Source organism: Grampus griseus (assembly GCF_964374135.1).
Source record: "Grampus griseus genome assembly, chromosome: 1".
Lineage (NCBI taxonomy): Eukaryota > Metazoa > Chordata > Mammalia > Artiodactyla > Delphinidae > Grampus > Grampus griseus.
Window position 1 is genome coordinate 85860508 of NC_139017.1, and position 20290 is coordinate 85880797.

General features: G+C 47.1%; 1 pseudogene across 1 annotated transcript in view; it reads right to left on the reverse strand.

Moving 5' to 3' along the window:
- Positions 1-242: 242 nt before the first annotated feature.
- Positions 243-20290, reverse strand: part of LOC309827360 (acidic mammalian chitinase-like) — a 28028-nt pseudogene continuing 7980 nt past the window's right edge. The window contains exons 6-17 of the transcript in view: positions 17426-17542; positions 16507-16633; positions 9235-9258; positions 8936-9136; positions 7554-7609; positions 6892-7057; positions 5600-5724; positions 5018-5141; positions 3983-4168; positions 3028-3144; positions 2003-2142; positions 243-469 (exon numbers count right to left, since the gene is read on the reverse strand). The product of the transcript in view is annotated as an acidic mammalian chitinase-like (transcript). The remainder of the gene's footprint in view (positions 470-2002; positions 2143-3027; positions 3145-3982; positions 4169-5017; positions 5142-5599; positions 5725-6891; positions 7058-7553; positions 7610-8935; positions 9137-9234; positions 9259-16506; positions 16634-17425; positions 17543-20290) is intronic.

Below are 20290 nucleotides of genomic sequence, written 5' to 3' on the forward strand. Positions count from 1 at the left end.
CCAGAACACCAGAACTTCTCACGGAAATGCTCAGAGAGGTCCCAGACACTACCCATCCTTGTCTCCCAGCCCCAACCTCTGGAGACCTCTGGGAAGCAAGAAGGTAAGGCTTCTGTTTTACACACAGGGGAGTATCACATAGATTCACAAATCAAAGTAGACAACTTGGTAGTCTGAGGCAAAACTTCCATTTAATCATCCTTCTGTCCTACAGTCCCCAATGGATCCCACAAGCAGATGGCTTAAATCCAGTTACAGCAAGAGCAGCTGGTGTCAAAGACCAGGCCTGTCTGACAAGCCTCCTCGTAGGTACATCCATCCACACAGTTGTAGAAGGTGCACTTGCTGGTGGGGCTGGGATAGAGACCGTTGGACTTTCCGGCACAGAATCCACTCTCGCCAGTGCTGCCACTCCCGGGAGCCACAGTGTTGGTGCGGGAGCCCATGGTAGAGGTGGGCACTCTGCAACCTGAGAGAGTAAGAAAAGGCCCCCATAGGTTCTGGGGTGGACTACTTTCCCAGCATGAGTGTTGTGTCTGTAGTGTCACTGGGGGTTCCTCATCTTATCTGAACCAGTGGTTAAATGCTCTGGGCCTGAATCAGTGATACCCAAGTTCACAGCCCAGCTCTGCTATGAGCTATGTGACCACAAACAAGTCACTAACTTCTCTGAGCCTCAATTTCCTCCCTTAAATGATGGAATACTAGTACTATCTCTTAGAATTATTACATAAAGCATTTTCCCATGTGTATGCTGTATAAAATAGTAAGTGCTACAGAATAATTAGCTTTGTTTTTATTTTATTTTTAAGAGGAAAGTAATGTTATTTATCACCTAAATGCTTGTCCAAATACTATGTTCCATAACCCCCCAAAATCCTACAAAGTGGAAGAATTTTAAAGATTATTTTATTCATGTCAGCTAAGGTGAGAACTGAGATTCAAAACTAGTTCTACCTTGAGTTCAGAGCCTGTGTTATGCCTACTACACTGTTGTCTTTCTTTTTTAAACCACTTTATCAGGTATGATTGACATACAAAGTGTTTACATAAAACTTGATGGGTTTGGAGATAAGTGCACATTGCGATTATCACAATCAATGTCGTAAACATACCCATCACCTCCAGAAGTCTCCTCCTGTCCTCTTTATTTATTATTATTTTTTGTGGTAAGAACACAAGATCTACCCTTCCAGCAAATTTTTAAGTATACAATATAGTATTCTTAACTACAGGCACTATGTTGTACAGTAGATCTCTAGGATTCATCCATATTGTAAAACTGAAACTTGCACCCTTTGACTAATACCTCCCTGTTTCTCCCTCCCTAGTTTTTATGTTTAAGTAGACTACACCTGTCTCCAAGAGCACCTGTGAGGATAACTTGAAATCTGAAAGAACCAGCAGAATTGACATGGTCCAGCAGTCAGCACTGGCTGTCCACATGTCTTCCTGGCCCCTTGTGCTTTCGGCACTTGCCCAGGCCTTTGGGTCTGGGGCAAAGCTGTGTGCTGAGACTAATCGTAATTCTGCTCCTCACTTCAGGGAATGGGCCAGCTGGACCCCTTCAGGGTTCTCCTTCTCTCTTCCCTCTCCTCACCACCTAACTTTGCCATCCCTCCCTTGCCTTGTCTTCTCTGCTCCACAAAGTTCCTAAAGGCTGGAGCTGGGCAGACAGGAACAGGAACAAAGCATTTGTGGTCCTCTCTCTACCCAGGCTCCGGAATGTTCTCCAGGAGCTCCTTGAACAGCTCTACAAGGAAAGCCCTCGGGAACAGGGATGGGCCTTTCTCTCTCACTCAGGGGCTGTCCCTTAGCAGCCACCTGAGTCTCTCTTTCTGGGTCCCACATGCCAGTTCCCTGTGGACATGCTAGGACAGGTAGAAAATCTGAAGGAGGCTTTCTTTGAGGCCAGACTGGGAGGAGCTCTGGATAGTCTTTTCTTCCTCCTTAATGTCTAGTTTGTTACCTCGTGGCTGGTAGGTGGTGCTTCACTACTTACTGGGAGTGGAGACGCTGAGTGCAGACTTGAGGGCATGCATGAAAGGGTATTTGCCTTGTCCACAGAAAGTGCCCGTGAAGTCATCCAAGCCAATGTTCCAGACCATGGACCCCCAACTAGTTCTTCAGCAGCCACTCACCCTGTGGGAGAGAATCGGGGGCACTGTGGGATGTCCTTGCACAAGTGCAGGGAGTGACTCCAGCAGGATGACGGGGAAGGCCATGATCCAGTCATGGAGAGGAGGGAATGGGAGAGTGGCTTTCCCACAGAGACTCTGAGGGAGTCATGGACATATTTGTAGACAAGGAGAGATCTTAGGACTACCAAGTCAGGGAGAATGAGTCTCTCCCCTGCTCTCTGTTATCACCAACCACCTTCTGAGAAGGCTTGTCCGAGTTGGAGCTTGGGTGGTTGTGATGGCAAAAGAGATACAGGGCCCTTCACCTGGCAAGTGTCTGGGCAGAGAGACAGGGCTCTGATGGCGAGGTATAGGGTGAAGGGCTTTGGGGCTGGTAAATAGTAACCACCCAGATATGAGCATGTAAAGGCCAGTGGGCAGAAGCCTAATGGCTCCAAGGATCTCTTGCCTCCTGATGTGGGTTCCTCCTGTATGAAGTTACTGTATGCAGGAGAGGAGAAAAGGAGAGGAAGAAACTGATCTACACCATGGCCCTCGGGATGGAAGAGTGCCTAATTCAGGAAGCACGAATCAGAGCGCTGGATCAGGAGCAGAGCAGAGCAGGGAAAGGGGCCAAAAGGGAGTCTCCAGGAGTGGGCATGGGGGCCGAGGACGGGAAGGCACAGGAGCTGAGGGAAGGGAGGAACCAGCTGCAACTGCCCGGAAGCAGAGGGGTTGTTCCAACCGCCGAGCTCTGCAGCTGGGCCACCAGCCCCCTTGAGACCTCAGGGCCACCCTGGGTCTTGCCTTACCTCTCTTAGGTGTTTTCTTATAATTCAAAGGCACTTGGAGGGCAGGTTCCCTACCTCTCCCAACTGTGCAGAAGGAAGGGTGTGGAGGGCCTTACCTTGAGGGTGAAGCTCTTGGGATTGGCATATCCAATCCACTGATTCCCCTTGTAGGCATAGGGCACCTTCTGGGGAGCGTTCCACACCTCGGTGGCTCCTTTCAAGAAGGAGCAGACCTGGGGCAGGAGGACAAATCACGGCTCAGATGCACCTGCCTGTGTTTGGCTCACATCTCCCTCCTCCCTCCCTTTATTTTCTGGAATACACTCCTCTCCCCACCTCTCTTTGCTGGAAATAAGAGCTCATGGTTCCAGTTTCACCCCAGCTCCCCTGCTTTCCCTCTTGTGGGTGGCACAGTGGAAAGGGCACAGGCTGGAAAGACAAGACCTAAATCCCAGTCCTGGGTCTGCCAATACCCATCTGTGAGACAAGGGACAGGCCAGCTTCTTTGTGCCTTGTGGCCCAGTTTCCCTTTGAAACGAGTTTTCCTGTTTCTCTTATTTGAAAGAATTTTTGCCAAAAAGAGCCAAGAGCCAACAAGGGGGTGAGAACACATAATGTTTAGGGTCTGAGATTCTGGTGCTGGACAACTTTAGTTTGAATCTTAGCTCTGCCACTTACAAGTTCTGTGACCCTGAGCAGGTTTCTTGATCCCTCTGTGCCTCTGTGTCTTCTTGTGTAAGAGGATAAAATCAGCACCTCACTGTTGTGAGGGTTAAATAGGATGATATATAAAAATCACTGAGAACAGAGCCTGGCTATACATTTGGACCCAGTAAATGTTAACCACTACTAGCATGAAAGATGCACATTTACTCTAAAAGGTTAAAATTTGAGATGTTCTATCAATAGTTCATTCTACCCTTCCCTCCCTACCCCATACACTCAGAGCTGGCAACAATGGGGTATCCTGTATTAGAAATCAGAGTATAAATTCCTTCTCTTTGGAAGTATCTATGATCCTTTAGAACAGAAAGTGAATCTCTCTGCTCCTCCGGCCCTCTGGGACATTACCTCAAAGTAGGCAAGACTCCCAGCCTCCTGAGTGTAGGACCTGGCAGTCCCAGGGCCAGAGGTGGGAGCATCCAGGCCATGGCTGGCAGGGTTAGTGAGAGTGAAGGTACTGGCATAAGCCCCAAAGCCCACCATCAGCTCCTCAGCAGGGGCACCTTGATTCTTCCAGTAGTTCATTGCATAATCCTAGAGGCAAGGTAAGGAACATATTACTGTACTAAAAAGCAGCTGAGGATGTGCCCAGAGGCCTGTGGAATAGCCAACGTTTTCTACCCAATTTACTGGCTACTTCAGACATAGCCTGCAGTCCTCACCCTTCCACAGCCCAACCTACCCTTCCTTCTGGAACTGGGTGTTAGAGGCAGCGTCAGTCAAGAGGTATAGTACTTAGGTAGCAGGGCCCAGTGTCAACTGGGAACAAAATGTTTCGCTATCCTCCTTCCCCTCATACGGGACTTGGCATTTGGGATGGGACTGGATTTCAGCTATGCATCCTCTTGTTTTCCCAACTTGTGGAATATAGCAGCTCAGAATTGTTTGAGCATGGGGTATGCTCCTGGGAGACTTTCCCATGCCAATTTTTATATCTCTGGTTGCATTCTACACTGAAATCACATCTAGCCAACTTACACACCTACTAATCATTAAGATTTATTATTACAGCTGCCTATGCCATACAAGTTAAGAAGATAAATCTTATGGGATGGGGAGAAAGTGGAAGGGAGGTGAGGAAGATTAGGGGCAAGATAGATCATGAAATGTGCTCCTAGCATCAATGACAATGATAGTTAAATTATTTTTTCAATGTTTGGGATTATCCCAAGCCACTATTCTGCTTCCTTTGGTGTGAAAGATGAATGGGTACAATTAATCATCGGAAAAAGGAAGCAGGCAACATGAACTGGGTTAAAAAAGATCACCATCTTTATCTTGTCCATCAAGCTTCCTCAGCTTCCCTTTTGGTCCTTGGCCAGGGATCCCATAACATGCTTTGAAAATATCCATCAGAATTAGCTGTCCCAAATCCTTACTCACCACACTGAAGTATTTGTAGTCTCCCTTGTCATTGGGTCCTGCAAGCAGGGGGCTGTCCTCTCCTGTGAAGCCATCCCAGGAGCCCCTGAGGTCATAGGTCATCACGTTGATGAGGTCCATGTACCTTGGGCTGTTGAGGGTAGGATACAAGAGAAGAAAAATGATCCAGAGGAAATCATAGTCTCCATCCCACTCCCCCTAAAGCTCCTAGTCCCTACTGGATGTGTTGTTTGTAATTACATCATGAGGGAATATGCTTTATTGTTCTTTATTTCATTCTCTCTCACCTTTATTTGAAAAATTGATATATAGAAGGCATACAACCCATAATCAATATCTGGCTGCACTCAGACCTTCAGGTCTTGTAGAAGTTTGAAACTCAACTAACCTTTTCTAAATAGCCTTTTATCATTGAGAATTTTGTCTGGCTTCCCACGTCTCTCTCTCAGGCTTTGGGGTCATCTTATTCTTTTGGGACAGAGCCCTCTCTCTCCAAGGTACCTGAGCATTGGCTAATCTATGGGGCAGGTCTCAGAGTTACTTAGCTCTGAACTTGGGCTCCTGGGCTTGGGGTTTACTTACTTTGATATCTCGGGGATCTGGTAGGCAGTTTCAATGGTACCTTTGCCAGCTGACACAGCAGCAGAAATCAACAACCTAGGCTTGTTGCTCTGGGTGGCTTCATGCTCAAAAGCCTCATACATTTCCTGTGAAACAGAGGACACTGGACTCAGGCTGCAAGGACCAATGAACATTTGACAAGGTCATGATTCTTACAAAGAAAGCTGAACAGTGTTCAGCTTAGAGTCCTTTGCTTCAAAAACTGTTGTTGGGGGGCTTCCCTGATGGCACAGTGGTTGAGAATCTGCCTGCCAATGCAGGGGACACGGGTTTGAGCCCTGATCTGGGAGGATACCACATGCCGCGGAGCAACTGGGCCTGTGAGCCACAACTACTGAGCCTGCGCGTCTGGAGCCTGTGCTCCGCCACAAGAGAGGCCGCGACAGTGAGAGGCCCGTGCACCGCAGTGAAGAGTGGCCCCCACTTGCCACAACTAGAGAAAGCCCTCACACAGAAATGAAGACCCAACACAGCCAAAAATAAAAATAAATAAAAAAACAAAACAAACAAAAAGAACTGTTGTTGGTCTCTGGGAACAACAATGGGTTGTCTCCCCAAAACTTGTACTGAGGGAAATTTGGTGACCCTCTAAGAGTCACAAATAATGTCCAGAGCAGAAAAATAAAAAAAGAAAGCTAATATATGGACCAAAAAAAATGGCTCTTAGCTCTACAGACTATATATGATTAAATCTAACAATTGGAAAAATCAATCATGGAAGAAGAGGAAATAAGAGTACTGACGCAATCATTGGTGCTCAATCAAGCTGCCCAGGGGAGAGGACACTCTGGCCCAACAACTTTATGTCTGGCCCTGGTGGCAGGAGTACCTCTTCACTGGAAGCATCTGGTTTTACTTACCAGAGTGAGGGGCCATTGAACATCTCAGTCTGTAACTAGCTCACCTTGCCCTACATGCTGCCCCCCAAGGAAGGACCTGTTTGGGGACTATTTGACTTCCCATAGCTGTGCTTAGAACATGAATGTTTCAGACTCCTTGGCAGATTTCTTACTGTAAATAAATTAACTTTCATGCTCCCTTACAGTAGTCTCTATAACTTGGCCCTACAAGTTTTCCCTGCAAGAAAAATCTGATCTTACACTATAGAAATCAGGATTTGAGCCAGAAGAACTGAGATTCACACCCTCAGGTGTATTTAGCCTCTCTCAGAACCCCTCATCATATAGTGGTCTTCTCCCCAGTCCATTGTGGACCAGATCCTATGTTCTTTGGACACAGGGAATGTGAGTCATCTTCAACAGGACAGTGAAGAGCTGCTTGGTGTCAGCTGGGTTGCCACAGTTGCCAGGATACTCCCAATCAATGTCCAGCCCATGGAAGTTGTACTTCCTCAGAAACCATATGGCTGACTGGATGAAGGTCTGGTGGTTCTCAGCAGTGGCCACCATGTTGGAGAATCTGGAGTCAGCAAGTCATTATGATCTTAGTGGCAGTGATGGGCTTCAACGTGGACTCTCTCAAGGGCAGGATTCTATTATGCGGCACTTGGGGCTGGGGTAGGGGTGGGGTGGGGGGACACAGGAGGAAACAATAGTGGCCTAAGCTCCTGGGTCCTCTGTCTTGTCACTTAGCCTCCTATTTGTCCAGATGCATATTCAGTTATTCAGACATTCATTTGACATTTGGTAGTGCTGGGATATAGTGGTGAATACAATAGAGTTTCTGCCCTGGAGGAGCTCCTATAAAGGAAGGTATAGATAAGTAGATAGGCAGGTGGTAAGAGCTGTGATAAAGGAAGGACAGACTTCAAAGAGAGCTCTGACCAGAAGGTTATAGGATATCTAAATTTATACCTGAAGCCAGAGGCCACCCACTTCAGAGAATTCAGAGCCCCTGGAGTTTGGAAGAGACTGAGTGATCTGGGAGCGATTCCTCTGTGAATGCAAAGTCTTACCCTTGGGTTCCAAAGTTCCAGCCCCAACAGATAGCAGGGTTTTCAGTCCCCTGTTGCTGGAGATAGAAAGATCCCAATGTAAATAAAATTCCACAGGCAAGGAGATGTCATCTGCTGGTCAGTCTCTCCACCCTCGTATCCCACACCTGAGCAGCGCCAGGCCTACCCCATTACCAGTCTCTGATCTCACACTGGGAGCAGAGCTCTCTGTAGGAGCCAAGTACTGTCTTACTCTGCGTACCTCCAGGACGCAGTATAAATGCTCATTGAACAGGTTCCTGTTCCTGGCCTTGCCAGTGGGCTGGTGGATCCTGATTCAACAGGAAGCTTCAGGGGAAGACAAGGCAGGGCATCCTAGGGAGGATGGAAGAACCTAAAAGTAGTCCCTTAGCACAGATGGTAGAAGGGCTGGAGCTGCCAGGATACACTAGGCCAGAAAGCTGAAAGTCTGAGACTCTTAAAGGAAAGAACAAGGAATAGAGGCAGTAGAAGTGTCTACCATTTACTGAGTGCCTACCAAATGCCAGGTACTTTACATACATTGCTTCTGTCACCCTCACAATCCCAATAGGCAGGAAGTATTGATCTCACTTTGCCCTTTAAGTGATATTCAGAGAGCTTAAGCAATCTGTTCCAGATCACCCAGCTACTAAGGTTGGCAGAGCCAGGATTTAAACCTAACTCTTCTATTCCATGGTGTCTCCCAGCAGGCACCCAGGTCCTGTGAGCTTGATCTTAAAAACTACCCACTGGATTCCCAACTGGACCAAAGTGTCAATTAACCTCTCTGATAAACTGATCAGGCATTCCTGAGTTCCGCCACTTACTAGTTCTGTGGGCAAGGGAAAGCTTTTAACCTCTCTACAGTGCAGTTTCCTCAAGCTTAAAATATCTTTTAAACTTTAACATGCCTACTTCCTAGTGTTTGTTGTGGGGGTTACATAAATAATAAATGAAAAGCACCTAGCATAATGTCTGGCCCACCCAATTCATTGGTAGTCACTCAGTACATGTGCTAAGTGTTTAACTGGCACGAGAACCATCTCGGGTTAAATTGGCAGCTAGCCCATAGGTTGGTGTGGGTCTGTACTGCAACATGGCAACCTCCAGGGGACTGTATTCACAATGAATCCCTTGTGGATGGCTCCGCATGGGACACATAGCATTCAATGCAAAGGATCTGCTGAGAAAATAATCCAGACAAATGACAGCAACCTGCCTCTCCTAGGGAGAATGATGCCAATAGCTCTGCCAATGAGGCATGAGAGTGATTGCAAACAGGACTCAAAGACGAGGCATTCTGGTGTTGGTGTCTCTAAGGACTTCTGAAAGACCCATGTGAAAACCTCCAACCCAGCCCAGAGCCCAAGCCCAGAACTCACTAGCGCTTGAGGCCATTGATGCTGGCATAGAGGGTCTCATCATTCCACTCAATGGTTGTCATCTGGTTGTTGGTCATGCCAGTGAAAGCAAAGATGATGTGTGTGCAGAGACAAGGGTCCACATTCTCGAGCATGTAGTGGGCAATCCAGGACGGTACTGGCTCCAATTGGTGAAGTAACAGACAATTTTGGTTGCTGTGCCTGGAACGGCAGGGAAATAAGAGGTGGCCCCTGCCCTGACTAATATCCCTTGTCCCCAGGGCACCCTGGTACTCCCCATCTTCACATGGGGCACTTACCCAGCTGCAGCAAGAGGGCCAGCCCTAAAGAAGAAAAGAGATCTTGGTCAGAGGGTAGCAGGGTCATTCTTTCCCTGGCTGACCTGGGACAGCACTCGGCAGTAAATGGAGAAGGGGAGCTGGGGCCTGGTACCCCCTCTGCTCTATAAATCTTTTCCCAACATGGACCCCTGCATGATGATTTCAGGGAAAGTAACTAATGTAGGCACTCGGTGAGCTACCTGGAAGCTCAGATGATAGTGAGCAGTTCAGGAACCAGGAACACATGTTGTTATTCGTTCAACAAACTCATATTAAGTACTGAGTTCCGAAGACAAAAAGAAAAACTAGACAAACTCCCTGCCCTCAGAGAACTCTGAGCCTGGTGGGGAAGTCAAACCTGTAAGCACAACCAAACCTCAGCTCAATGCAATGAGACAAGTGTTAAAATTGAGATATGCACAGGATATTATAGAAAACAAGTCAGGGAAGACTTCCCAAGAGAGGTGACATTGGGACTGGGCTCTCTGTTCTCCCTCTAGGCTCCTCTGGGATTTGTGCTTTCTTATCCCTATCACAGCATGTTTCACCCTGAAAGCATTAATTGTTTATTGGTCTGCCCACTAGAATATGAACTCCCTGAGGGCAGGGACTGTGCTTACACCGCTGAATCCCCACTACCCAGCCCAGTGCCTGGCACATAGTCAACTCTCTGTCCATATGTATTGAATAAACAGACCCTAAAGATAAACCAAAGTGGTGGAGAAGGGCAGAGGAGGCACCAGAGGTGGAGAAGGGGAGGGCAGGCAGAGGGCCCCCTCCGGTAGCCATACCCTTCACACTAAGGACTAGAACTCACTTTTCCAGAACCAGTTTCACTCTACTTCTCAACCGAAATTATGCTCCTAAATTTTATTTCCATCCAAGCTACCCAGTTGTACCCAGGATGTGCTGTGCTATCTGACTCAGTGACCATTCTCATTGGGCTCCTACCCACAGTTGCGGCGTCATCTCTAGGGATGAGTTAGCACTGGCGGAACTGCATTAGCTCTTTAAGGTCTTGTCTGCCTCTCTCCCTGGAACCCTCACACCTATCCCCAAAGTACACAATCAGAAAAACCTCTGCCTCATCCAGTTTTCTGCTAACTGTTCCTGTTAGTTGATTAATCCTTGGTCAAGTGTATGCACTGAGTTCCCGCTCTGTGGCTGGCAGTGAGGAGGCATCACAGAGCATCAGAACTAGAATGGCTAGCCCAGGAGTTGAGGAAGATGGTGGAAGAGTAAGACACGGAGATCACCTTCCTCCCCACAGGTACATCAGAACTAGAATGGCTAGCCCAAGTCTTCCATCACCCTACATGGGGAAATGGCCTTGTCCTGATTCACCAGAGTTATCCGTTTTCTTTCCCATCTGAAGCCCTTGGGTGATTAGCAGGTCCTTCCTTCCTCTTCCTCTCCCTCTCTTCCTTCCTTCCTTCCCCACTATGTTATGAACCCAAGGAATCTGCAAGAGAGAAAGGGGACAAGGAAGCCTTGGAGCATAGAAAGTGAGGGTGGAGGTAGAATAAATAGAGGAGAAAAAGCAGATACTCTGAAAGCTCACCTGGGCCACCTGGGACAGACTCACCGGCAAGAATCAGCCATTTCCCCTTTTTGATGGGAAATGCTCATTGCGAGTTCCAGGGCTGAATGGGCACTCGACAGCTTTTTATAGGGAACACTGGAGGCCTTGCCATCCCGCACCTGGCTCCCTTCAGCAAGCAAGGCTCCCTTCCTCTGACCCAGGAATAAAGGGGTAGCAGGTGACACATGGTTCCCACTTATCCTCTGAACCTTATCTGTGTTTTCCTTCTTAGGTAATCAACCCCAAGACACAATGGAGACTCGGTAAGAACAGCCTTAAAAGGTTATTGACTGAAGGTACGTTTAGGAAAATGGTATATCTGGCACAGGTATAAGGCTGGCCTAGGGTTCAAAGTCATTACAGGTCCCAGTAGGCCCTACATGTCCAAAGAGACCATCTGGACTCTAGGGGATGAGTATGGACAAGGGAAGTGAGGCTGCAATTTGACCAGGATTTATCGCTGGCCAGACAAGGGTAGGCAGCCCTGCCCAGCCTCCAACTCCTTGATTCCATCGTAGCAAATAGATGTCAGGTAATGGCTACCAGTTTGTGAGGTTTCACCAAGTTTGCAGTGAGAAAGCATCACTTTTCAAACTTGCTTCCTTTTAACTGAAGGTGGCTCGGTTTTCAGAGGATGGAGGAAATTCACGGGGTGCAGACAGTTATAGTTAGGCTTTGCTTCAGACGGGAGAAGCAGCAAGTCCTGGGACAAGGCCCCAGGTAGCCATAAAAATCAGAGCAAAGACAGCAGCAAAAATGTCCGTGGATCGAGGCACTGAGAATCACAATGTTTTAGGACCTGTCTCCCTCCCTCCACTCCACTCCCAGGCTAACTGCCCAGACAGAAGGGGATGCACCTACAGGAAGCCCACTATGAGGCCACATCACAGATGTCCAGACCGCGTCTCAGGGTCACTCAGCCCCAGAAGGCAATGAGAGGAGCAAAGGTGTGGTTTTTCCTCTGGCATTGCCACCAGCCCCAGGACACCCACTGAGTCCGACCAAAATCCCAGTTGGGACGGGTGGCACTGCTGGCCGCACTCCAGGCAACACCTACCTGCTGCTTAGAGACCTACTAGGTGAGTGTTCAATGTCTTCTGAAAGATGCTGATCAGACCTTTGGGAACTTCTAATCCAGACCCATTTAAGGGCAATCTGGGTTCACAGAGAATACAGGAATGGCTCCTACAGATTTCAATATAAGTATGATGGGCTCCTGGCAATCCCATGGCTGTTATCCTTCCCAGGCCTTTGACTCAGTTGGCCTCTAGTCATTGACTGCCAAGCACTTGAGGCATGAACTAACTGGAATTGGCCCGGTCTTGAAAATAGTAATAACAGCTCACATTCATTCAGCCTGTGCAATGTGCGAGATGATTAAGTCATTTAATCCTCAAATCAACCCTTTGAGGCAGATTATTGTCATCCCTTTTACAGACTGGGGAAACTGAGATTTAAGGGAAATTAATTAACTGTCTAAGGTCACACTGAGAATAAGTAGAGCTGAGACCCAAGCAGAGACACCCTGCCTCTGGGACCTGGGTTCTCTTGCTCCACCATCCCTCACCCACACCACCCTATACAACGGCACATACGGCTCCTCTATGGCAAAGGACTCCTACCTAGCCTTAAAAAGTCTCCTGAAAGAAGTTGTCTGGGGTCGGGGGTGGGTGGGGGGGGTGGGTAGGAGGTTGATCAGAGTTCCTCTCCAATCTCAGCTAAACAAAAGGCCCTAATCTCCTTAATCTACTCCTGGATATTTGCAAAGCAAAGGGTTCTCTCCTCACAGCAGGTGTGAGAAAGGAATCCATAGAGTTCAGGGCTTGGAGCCCAAGACATAGACCTTTGATGGACTCTTGGGCTCCATGCGAGGCCAAGGTAACTGTGTTGGACAGCTGTCCATGATAATCAAAGTAACAACAGACACAAATAATGTTTTTGATGTGTCACATACTAGCCTAAATTCTTTGCAAATATTACCTTACTTACCCCTCATATCTCCAGCAGCAGGCACGCTTATTATCCCCATTTTACAGAGAAGAGTGGAGCACAGAGAAGGTAAGTAACTTGGCCAAAGTCACACAGTAAGTTAGTGATAAAGCCAGGATGTGAATCCACGCAGTCTGACTCCTGACTGTGCTCTTAATCATTTCACTCTTCTGCTTCTCAAGAACACAACAACCTGAGGAAGCAAAGGACTGAGCCAGAGTTAGAAAACCAGAGAGGTACCCCAAACAACGTATACCTTATAGTAAGAAGATCTGAGCTCTGGGGCAGCATTTAGGGGGCCTTGGGCACAAAGTTCCCCCTAGTCTCCAGCAGCGTTTGCCACCCCTGTTTTTTCATATGTACATCTGATGTTTTCTCAACCATAAAGGAATAAATCCCCTAGCACTCCCACTCTCACTCACCTTCGGATCACGTAGCCACCTCTAAGCCCCTTCACCTGCAGAAATTCTGGTGCTGAGGCAGGAGATAGATGGGTTCCAGGCTAGGCATTTACAACTAGCCTCCTGTTTACATTTCTTGAGGAAGGAGGCATGTGGGCTCTAGACTAGACACTTACAACCAGCCTCCTGTTTGCCCTTCGAGATGGAAATAACAACAGGAACAGGGTAAATAGCTGGACTTTGCCTCCTGTGGACACTTTAAGATAACAGTTAAGGCAGGGACAGAGAGGGCTAAACCCTGCTTGAGTAAAAGATCAAGAGGTCACATATTTCCCATCCTTGGGTCAAGGGAGATACTGCACATGCACAGAAAGTCTCCTTGTTGGTCAAACCGGAGGGGGCACCATCCCAGAATAGGTGCTGCCAAGGCCCCCCATAGGCCTCTGGGCTGGAATCCATCTTGGAAAAAGTAGTGCACACCTGTTGGGGAGGGTCCTAGGACAGGTCAGGTGTGGAAAAAGAAACCAGGTCGTTGGCCACAGGTAAACAAAGACCCGGAAGAACTGCCCGATATAAATGACTTAACCGCCTCTTTACTGCACTCATTAGGGAGGACACCCACACCCTTTCTCTCCTGGTGTGTATCTTTGCCCTGCTTCTTTCTTAACTAAACAAACTGTTTCTCTGTGGGCTCTCCCATTCGTTGTACTGTGTCTCTAATAATAAACTTTGTACCTGGTTTTACAGTTTTTGCCTCCTTGAGAAATACATTTTTCAGTGGGAGCAAGGGCCAGGGGAATTTTGCTTCTAGCCTCTAGCCTCTGGTGGTCTAGGGGCTAGGATTCCCTGTTTTCATCCAGGTTACCCAGGTTCAATTCCTGGTCAGGGAACTAAGATCTCGTTCACTGCTGTCTCTCTGAGATCAGTGCTGCCACCACTTAGATATATGATCTTACATTCCCTGAGCCCCAGTCAGCTCATCTGCAAATTGGGCTTAAATGCCTCCTTCATAAGCCATGATGATTAAATATGCAAATGAAAGTGTTGTTCAAAGTTTAAGATAAGGGACTTCCCTGGCGGTCCAGTAGTTAATACTCTGCGCTTCCACTGCAGGGGACACTGGTTCAATCCCTGGTTGGGGAAATAAGATCCCTTATGCCGCGCAGCCAAAAAAAAGAAAAAAAAAAGAAAGTTTAAGATAAAAATCATTTTTCAATAAGGAAAGGATTCGAAGAGTAGTGGGAGAATGAGGGGAAACACAATTTATCCTGAAATTAGGGTGTCTGAACTCAGAAACAGCCTTAGACTTCAAGCAGCCTTACTCCCTGCTTCGGACACCATGCTTTAGAGGAAGAATTGCAAACTTTTCCATAAAGGGCCAGATAGTAATACTTTAGGCTTTGTAGGCCATACCGAATCTGTTGCAAGTTCTTGACCCTGCCACTGTAGAGAGAAAGCAGCCATAGACAATATGTAAACAAAAATGGGCACAGCTGTGTTCCCATAAAATCTGATTTACAAAAACAAGCAGTGCGTTAGATTTGACCCATCGGCCGCAGTTTGCTACCCCCTGCTTTTGATGGCTCCATTCTTGTCCTCTTCCAGCTGCACCCCTCCCCGTGAGGTGAGAAGACTGCAGGGCTAAGGGCACATCCACCTGAAGCCCACATCCCTGCTCTTTTAAACCCTAATCCAGATACCCAGGACTCCTGCTCAAATAGCCCAAACAGCCTGTGCCCACTTTCAGGGCCTGCACAGCCCTTTTTCCTGGTCCCATGATCCTGAGTGTGAACACAATGCTAGTGTGAACACACCTGCTAGAGGATGTGTGTGTGTGTGCGTGTGTGTATGTGTGTGTGTGTGTGTGTGTGTGTGTTGGGGTGGGGTGGGGTGTAGACAAACCTTGGATGCAAAGTGTGTACGTGAGGTCCTTGCTCTGTGGGACAGGGATGGAGATGGGAAGAGAAGGGTGTTGAACATGGGCTGGGAACCAAGAGCACAAGCTGCTGCATGCTGGTGCAGAATTCCGAGGAGTCGGAGAATTCTGAATTCAAACCTGGTCTTTTAGGTCATTGTGAAATCATACTTGTTAAGAATATAAACCATATTTTAATACTTGGCTCATTTAAATATTTAGACATATGATATGCAGGCCTCCATTTGTACCCCAGCCCTGGGTGCCACAAATGGTGAGACAGGACAACCTTATACCAGAAGGTCAAAGATTGCACAAATGAGGCCACACTGACTGGAGCAAATGCTTCTTTTATTGTGCTTCAGGACAACAAGTGAGCAGCTGCAGGAGAACAAAGCCAGGCCCAGTTTGAAGTCTGAGAGAAAGTCAAGGGGTGGCTTGGAGGAGAGACATCTGGAGAGCCTCTTCTAACCTCTGAGAATCTCACTCAGGAATTCCTGCAGAGGAGGGGCAGGCAGCTCCTTGCCTGCTCAGCTACGAGTTAAACCTGGGTACAAAAGAAAGACTATTTCAAAGCCCAAGTCAGTAACCTGAGGCCTGAGTCAAGTTACTAAGCCATAGATGTTCAGAGTTGGAAAGCTGCTGCCCAGTCATATAGTCTAGGAGATTTCAAACTGTTCTGGGCCTTTCTGCAGGACAACATGGCCAGTCCTCTCCAGTTGTCTGTCTGCAGTGATTCCCAGTCTCCTGCTCCTCCATTGCAATGGATGTCAGCACAGCTGGTTGGTCAGCAACGGCTCTCACCTGCACAAGAGGATATGCGTACCATTCACCTGGGGAACCAGGCACCCCGAGATGGGGCAGAGCCAAACCACCTGCCGTTAAGGCAATAGTGGGCTTGGTCATCCATGATGACCATGAGACCTCCTGAATGTCTAAAGTAAGATCAACTGTGGATGTGGAGAGGGAGGGAGCTTTACTAACGACTGAGATTAGGTTTCTTAGCAGTGAGTGGGGGACATAAAATCAGATTTATTCTGATTTAGAAAATTAAAACAGGCTGATGATTTTGTGGTGGAGTCAACATTTATGCCCACTCTACATGAAAAGAAAGCCCTTAGCTCAGACTGTTCTCAATAAATAGTAACCAAATTATTACTGTTATATTTTTTAAACTATGGGAAGCCCACCAAAAGGACAGAACCAGCTTAATCAATAAGGAAACAAGGCAGAAGGTCCAAAGGACATAAGAATGGATCAATCCAAATATGTGAAGATGATCTCCCCCAGTCCCCTGTGTTCCACTCTGCCCACTCTCCGCCCACTCCCAGCCTGTCCTGGACTCTGTTATTTTCCTAGGGAGCCAAGGCTTCTCTTGACAGCTTGAAAAAGAGGGTAGGAGCCCTGGCTGCAGGATTTGCTGGTAAAGTCATCCATGTCAATGGACCAGATCATGGCCCCTCCCAGGTTTAGATTCTTTAGGAACTGAACCTGAGGGTGACACAGAAGGGCATACAGAGGTTAGAAGAGACTGTTAAGGGCCCAAGACCCAAGTCAGGTTCAGATGAGGGTTTGAGCTTAGAGTGCAGAAGTAGACTTATAGCCTATGGAGTCATGGATTCCCTGAAGGGAAAGGTCACTTAGGGAGGCTTATAAAATGAAGAGAAGGCCACCCACTATTAACCACTTCTCATGGAATAACCACACCCTAGGTTCAGTGTTCTTGAAGGCTCTGAAACACTAGAGGCTCCGGTGTGAGGAGTGGGAACTTGGAAGCCACTAGCAAGATTTGAATTACAATTGGGTTGTCAATTACATTGATGCCTTTGTCCTGCTCTAAGCCTGGAAGGCAAACAAAGGTCTTAGCAAGATCTAAGAACTGGTAGGCTCAGAAATTTGGTCTCCTAGAGAGGTAATCCATAAGAAGGACGGAAGGGTTTGTCCTGAGATGATCAACTGGGTGGGTAACTACTCTATATAGACACCAATGTCTCCTTTGTTCCCTCTCCCTTCTCCTCCTACCTCCTCTCCACTCCTCGCTTCTCCCCTTATTCTTAATTCTTCCTTGCGTCCTTTCCACCTCTCCCACATGTACCATAGGTGCTCACAGGTGTGGCTTAGAGTCACTACTAGGTTTGAGCCACAGAGGCCACTGGATCCCATCCAAGAATGGAGCCCCAGAGGCTTCTTTCCTTCCACACAGACTACTAAGGCATTTGACCTCACACCCCATTCCCCACCCGCATGAGTGTTCTGCTGTCCCAGAGCCTCTTGCCTACCTACCCTGGTCTCCACGCTCTCCACATCCTCATAGCTCACCCACAGGTTTCCCTTGACTGCATAGGGAACCTGATGATCCTGGAGCCTCGTGATCTTGACTCCTTTCAGGAAGTGGCAGATCTGGCAGGGGAAGGAGGAACAAGAGGGTCAGTAATGGGTTGTTCTTGAAATTTAGAAATAGAAGGGGCAGGTAAGACACTAGGGTCTTGGGGACAACAGAGTCTTCACTCCAGAGATCAATGAGAGAAATGACCAGATACAGCATACAGAATGGATGGTCCAAGGTGAACCTTTGGGAATTGTTTGTGCTAAGTCCTCATCAGGAGGAGCCACAAACAGCTAGAGGGCAGACAGTACTTGAGTTCCACATCAGACCTCAGCACTGACCAGTAAATCTTCCCATGTCTTCATTTGAAAAATGGAAACTATTATAATTATGTCTCCTATACACCTATCTTACAATATTGTTGTTAGGATCAAATGAACTAACACTCGTTAGGAAAAAAACAACTTTGCAAACAGTACAGTGCTTTATAAATATGTAACATTACAATGACAATCACCATCATTCCCCCACCTTGTAGATTATCCCTGCTTCAATCCCGCTGCTCTCCCTCTCCCCTTTCCCCTTCCCAATGTGCCTGTGTTGGGATCCCCACTTTTATCATCAGCTATTTTCTCTTTCTGTTAGCATAAGTAAGAGCTACTAAAAGAGATAAATCTTCAGTGGCAAAAAATGTATTTTAAGGTCATGTAGAAAACTCATTTTGGATCTTGCTTACATTTTTTAGATTATTTACACTCACGTTTGTCTCAAAGAGGGTAGAAAATGGAAAGTTGAATATTTAAGCAAATACCAGTTTGTCAAAATTATAATGATCTAGCGTGGTAAACTGAACAATCAAATTAAATTTTCCATGAAACAGGGAACTGTGTATACAGTGGTCCGTACTAAAATCCTACCAGCAGATTCTGAGCACTGACTTCTCTTATCCCTTATATTAAATGATTCAGTGAGGATTACCATGGTGACCCATGCCCCTTTCCCCCTGCCAACTGAACAAGGTGCCTCAATCATTCCCCTGTGTGAGAAGAGAGGAAAAATTGAACATTACACTCACTGAGTACTTCAGTGGATGCCAAGTCCCTCAGTAGGGGTTTATAGCTTGCTCACGCCAGTGACAAGAGGCTAGACTAGGACTCCAAGGGGAAACCAAGATGTAAGATATTATTCTTTCCTTACCTGATCCAACTCCTTCCCATCCTTCAAGGGCCAGCATGTATCTCTCTTCCCCTGTTACCCATCTTTGAACTCATGACCCTCCACATGGGCCACTTAATCACATCTCATTTTGCAATACCTACATAATTTTATTAACTATTATAGTTATCTTTGGGGTTTTTTAAAGTTTTTTCTTTTTTTTTGGCCACACTATGCAGCTTGCAGGCTCTTAGTTCCCCAACCAAGGATTGAACCTGGGCCCTCAGCAGTGACAGCACGGAGTCCTAACCACTGGACCGCCAGGGAATTCCCCATAGTTATCCTGTTTTTAAACTCTTATTTAACTTGTTATATTATGAATGCACTCTACATTCTTTCCACCTTGACAGTAAGCCCTTTGAGACAAGGATGAAGAATTACTTATTTCTAGCTCTCACAGTACCCAGTCTTTGTGATATGGCAGGGTCCCAAGAGTTTCTGTTGGGTGAATTATTGTTTGATTCTTAGTGTTTCCTATACATTAAAAAAAAACTTTTTTTTTTTTTCCCAGATTGAGGGGCAGAAAGAAATGATGGTCTAATCAGCCAAACACCTTTGACTGTTATCTCTGTGATGTTAAGTCTGTCTGACTTCTGGACAGAATCTGACACATTTGACCACTCCTCTCTTCTTGAAACACCCTCTTCTCTAAGGTCTTTGGCACAGAACAGTATGGGTTCTGCCTAGCTTCTGTTGATCTTGTCAGTTTCCTTAGTGGGCTCCTCTTCTGCCTATCTCTTAGGTGCAGGAGGTTCTTGAGTTTTGTCACTACAAATACCGTCTTTATGCTGATGATTTTAGAATCTACATCTCTAGCACAGAATGACCTCCTGTGATCCAAACCCATATACCTAACCACTCACTTTTTATCTATATGTCCCACAGGCATTTGGATGTCCCACTTGCTCCTCAAACTCAGAATGACCAAAACTGATCTCATGATTGAGACCAATGCTCACTCTGCTCCTTCCTATCCCAACTCAGTAAAAATGGCATTACCATCCACATAGTTGCCCAAGTCAGAAACCTAGGACCGTCTCCCCTTTCAGTCTCCCATACTGCTCCACCCATCCCCACTCCTCACTAGTTCCACCTCCTCTCCTGATGTCAGCTACATCACTTCCTCCAGGAAGCATTCACCGACCCCCTCCCAAGTCAGAGGGAGGTGCTTCTCTTACATGCTCCAATAGTACTCCATACTTCCCTTCCCAGCATTCAGGATGTGATACTTTATTATTGTCAGATTGAAGCTGGAACTCCTACCCAGAGACAGGGGGCAGCTGAAGGCACAGGGTGGTTCCAGGTACCTCATAAAAAGCCAGGAAGCCTGAAAACTTGGTGATGGGGCCAGCAGCTCCAGGACCAGGGGCAGGGGCCCCCAAGTGTTTCTGCAGAGGCCAGTGTAGAGGAACGTCCATACATTGGGATGCCCATGACCCCCTTCTCCACAGGCGTCCCTTTGTTTAGCCAGTATCCCACAGCATATTCCTAGAAAGAGAAGTAGACTGAGGCACAGTGTGTATGGGAAAGAAAGGTGTCAGACCTTTCTGAGCCTCCAGCCCAAATTCACAGAAGTGACTCCTTGATTCCCTTTCTACATCAGTGGC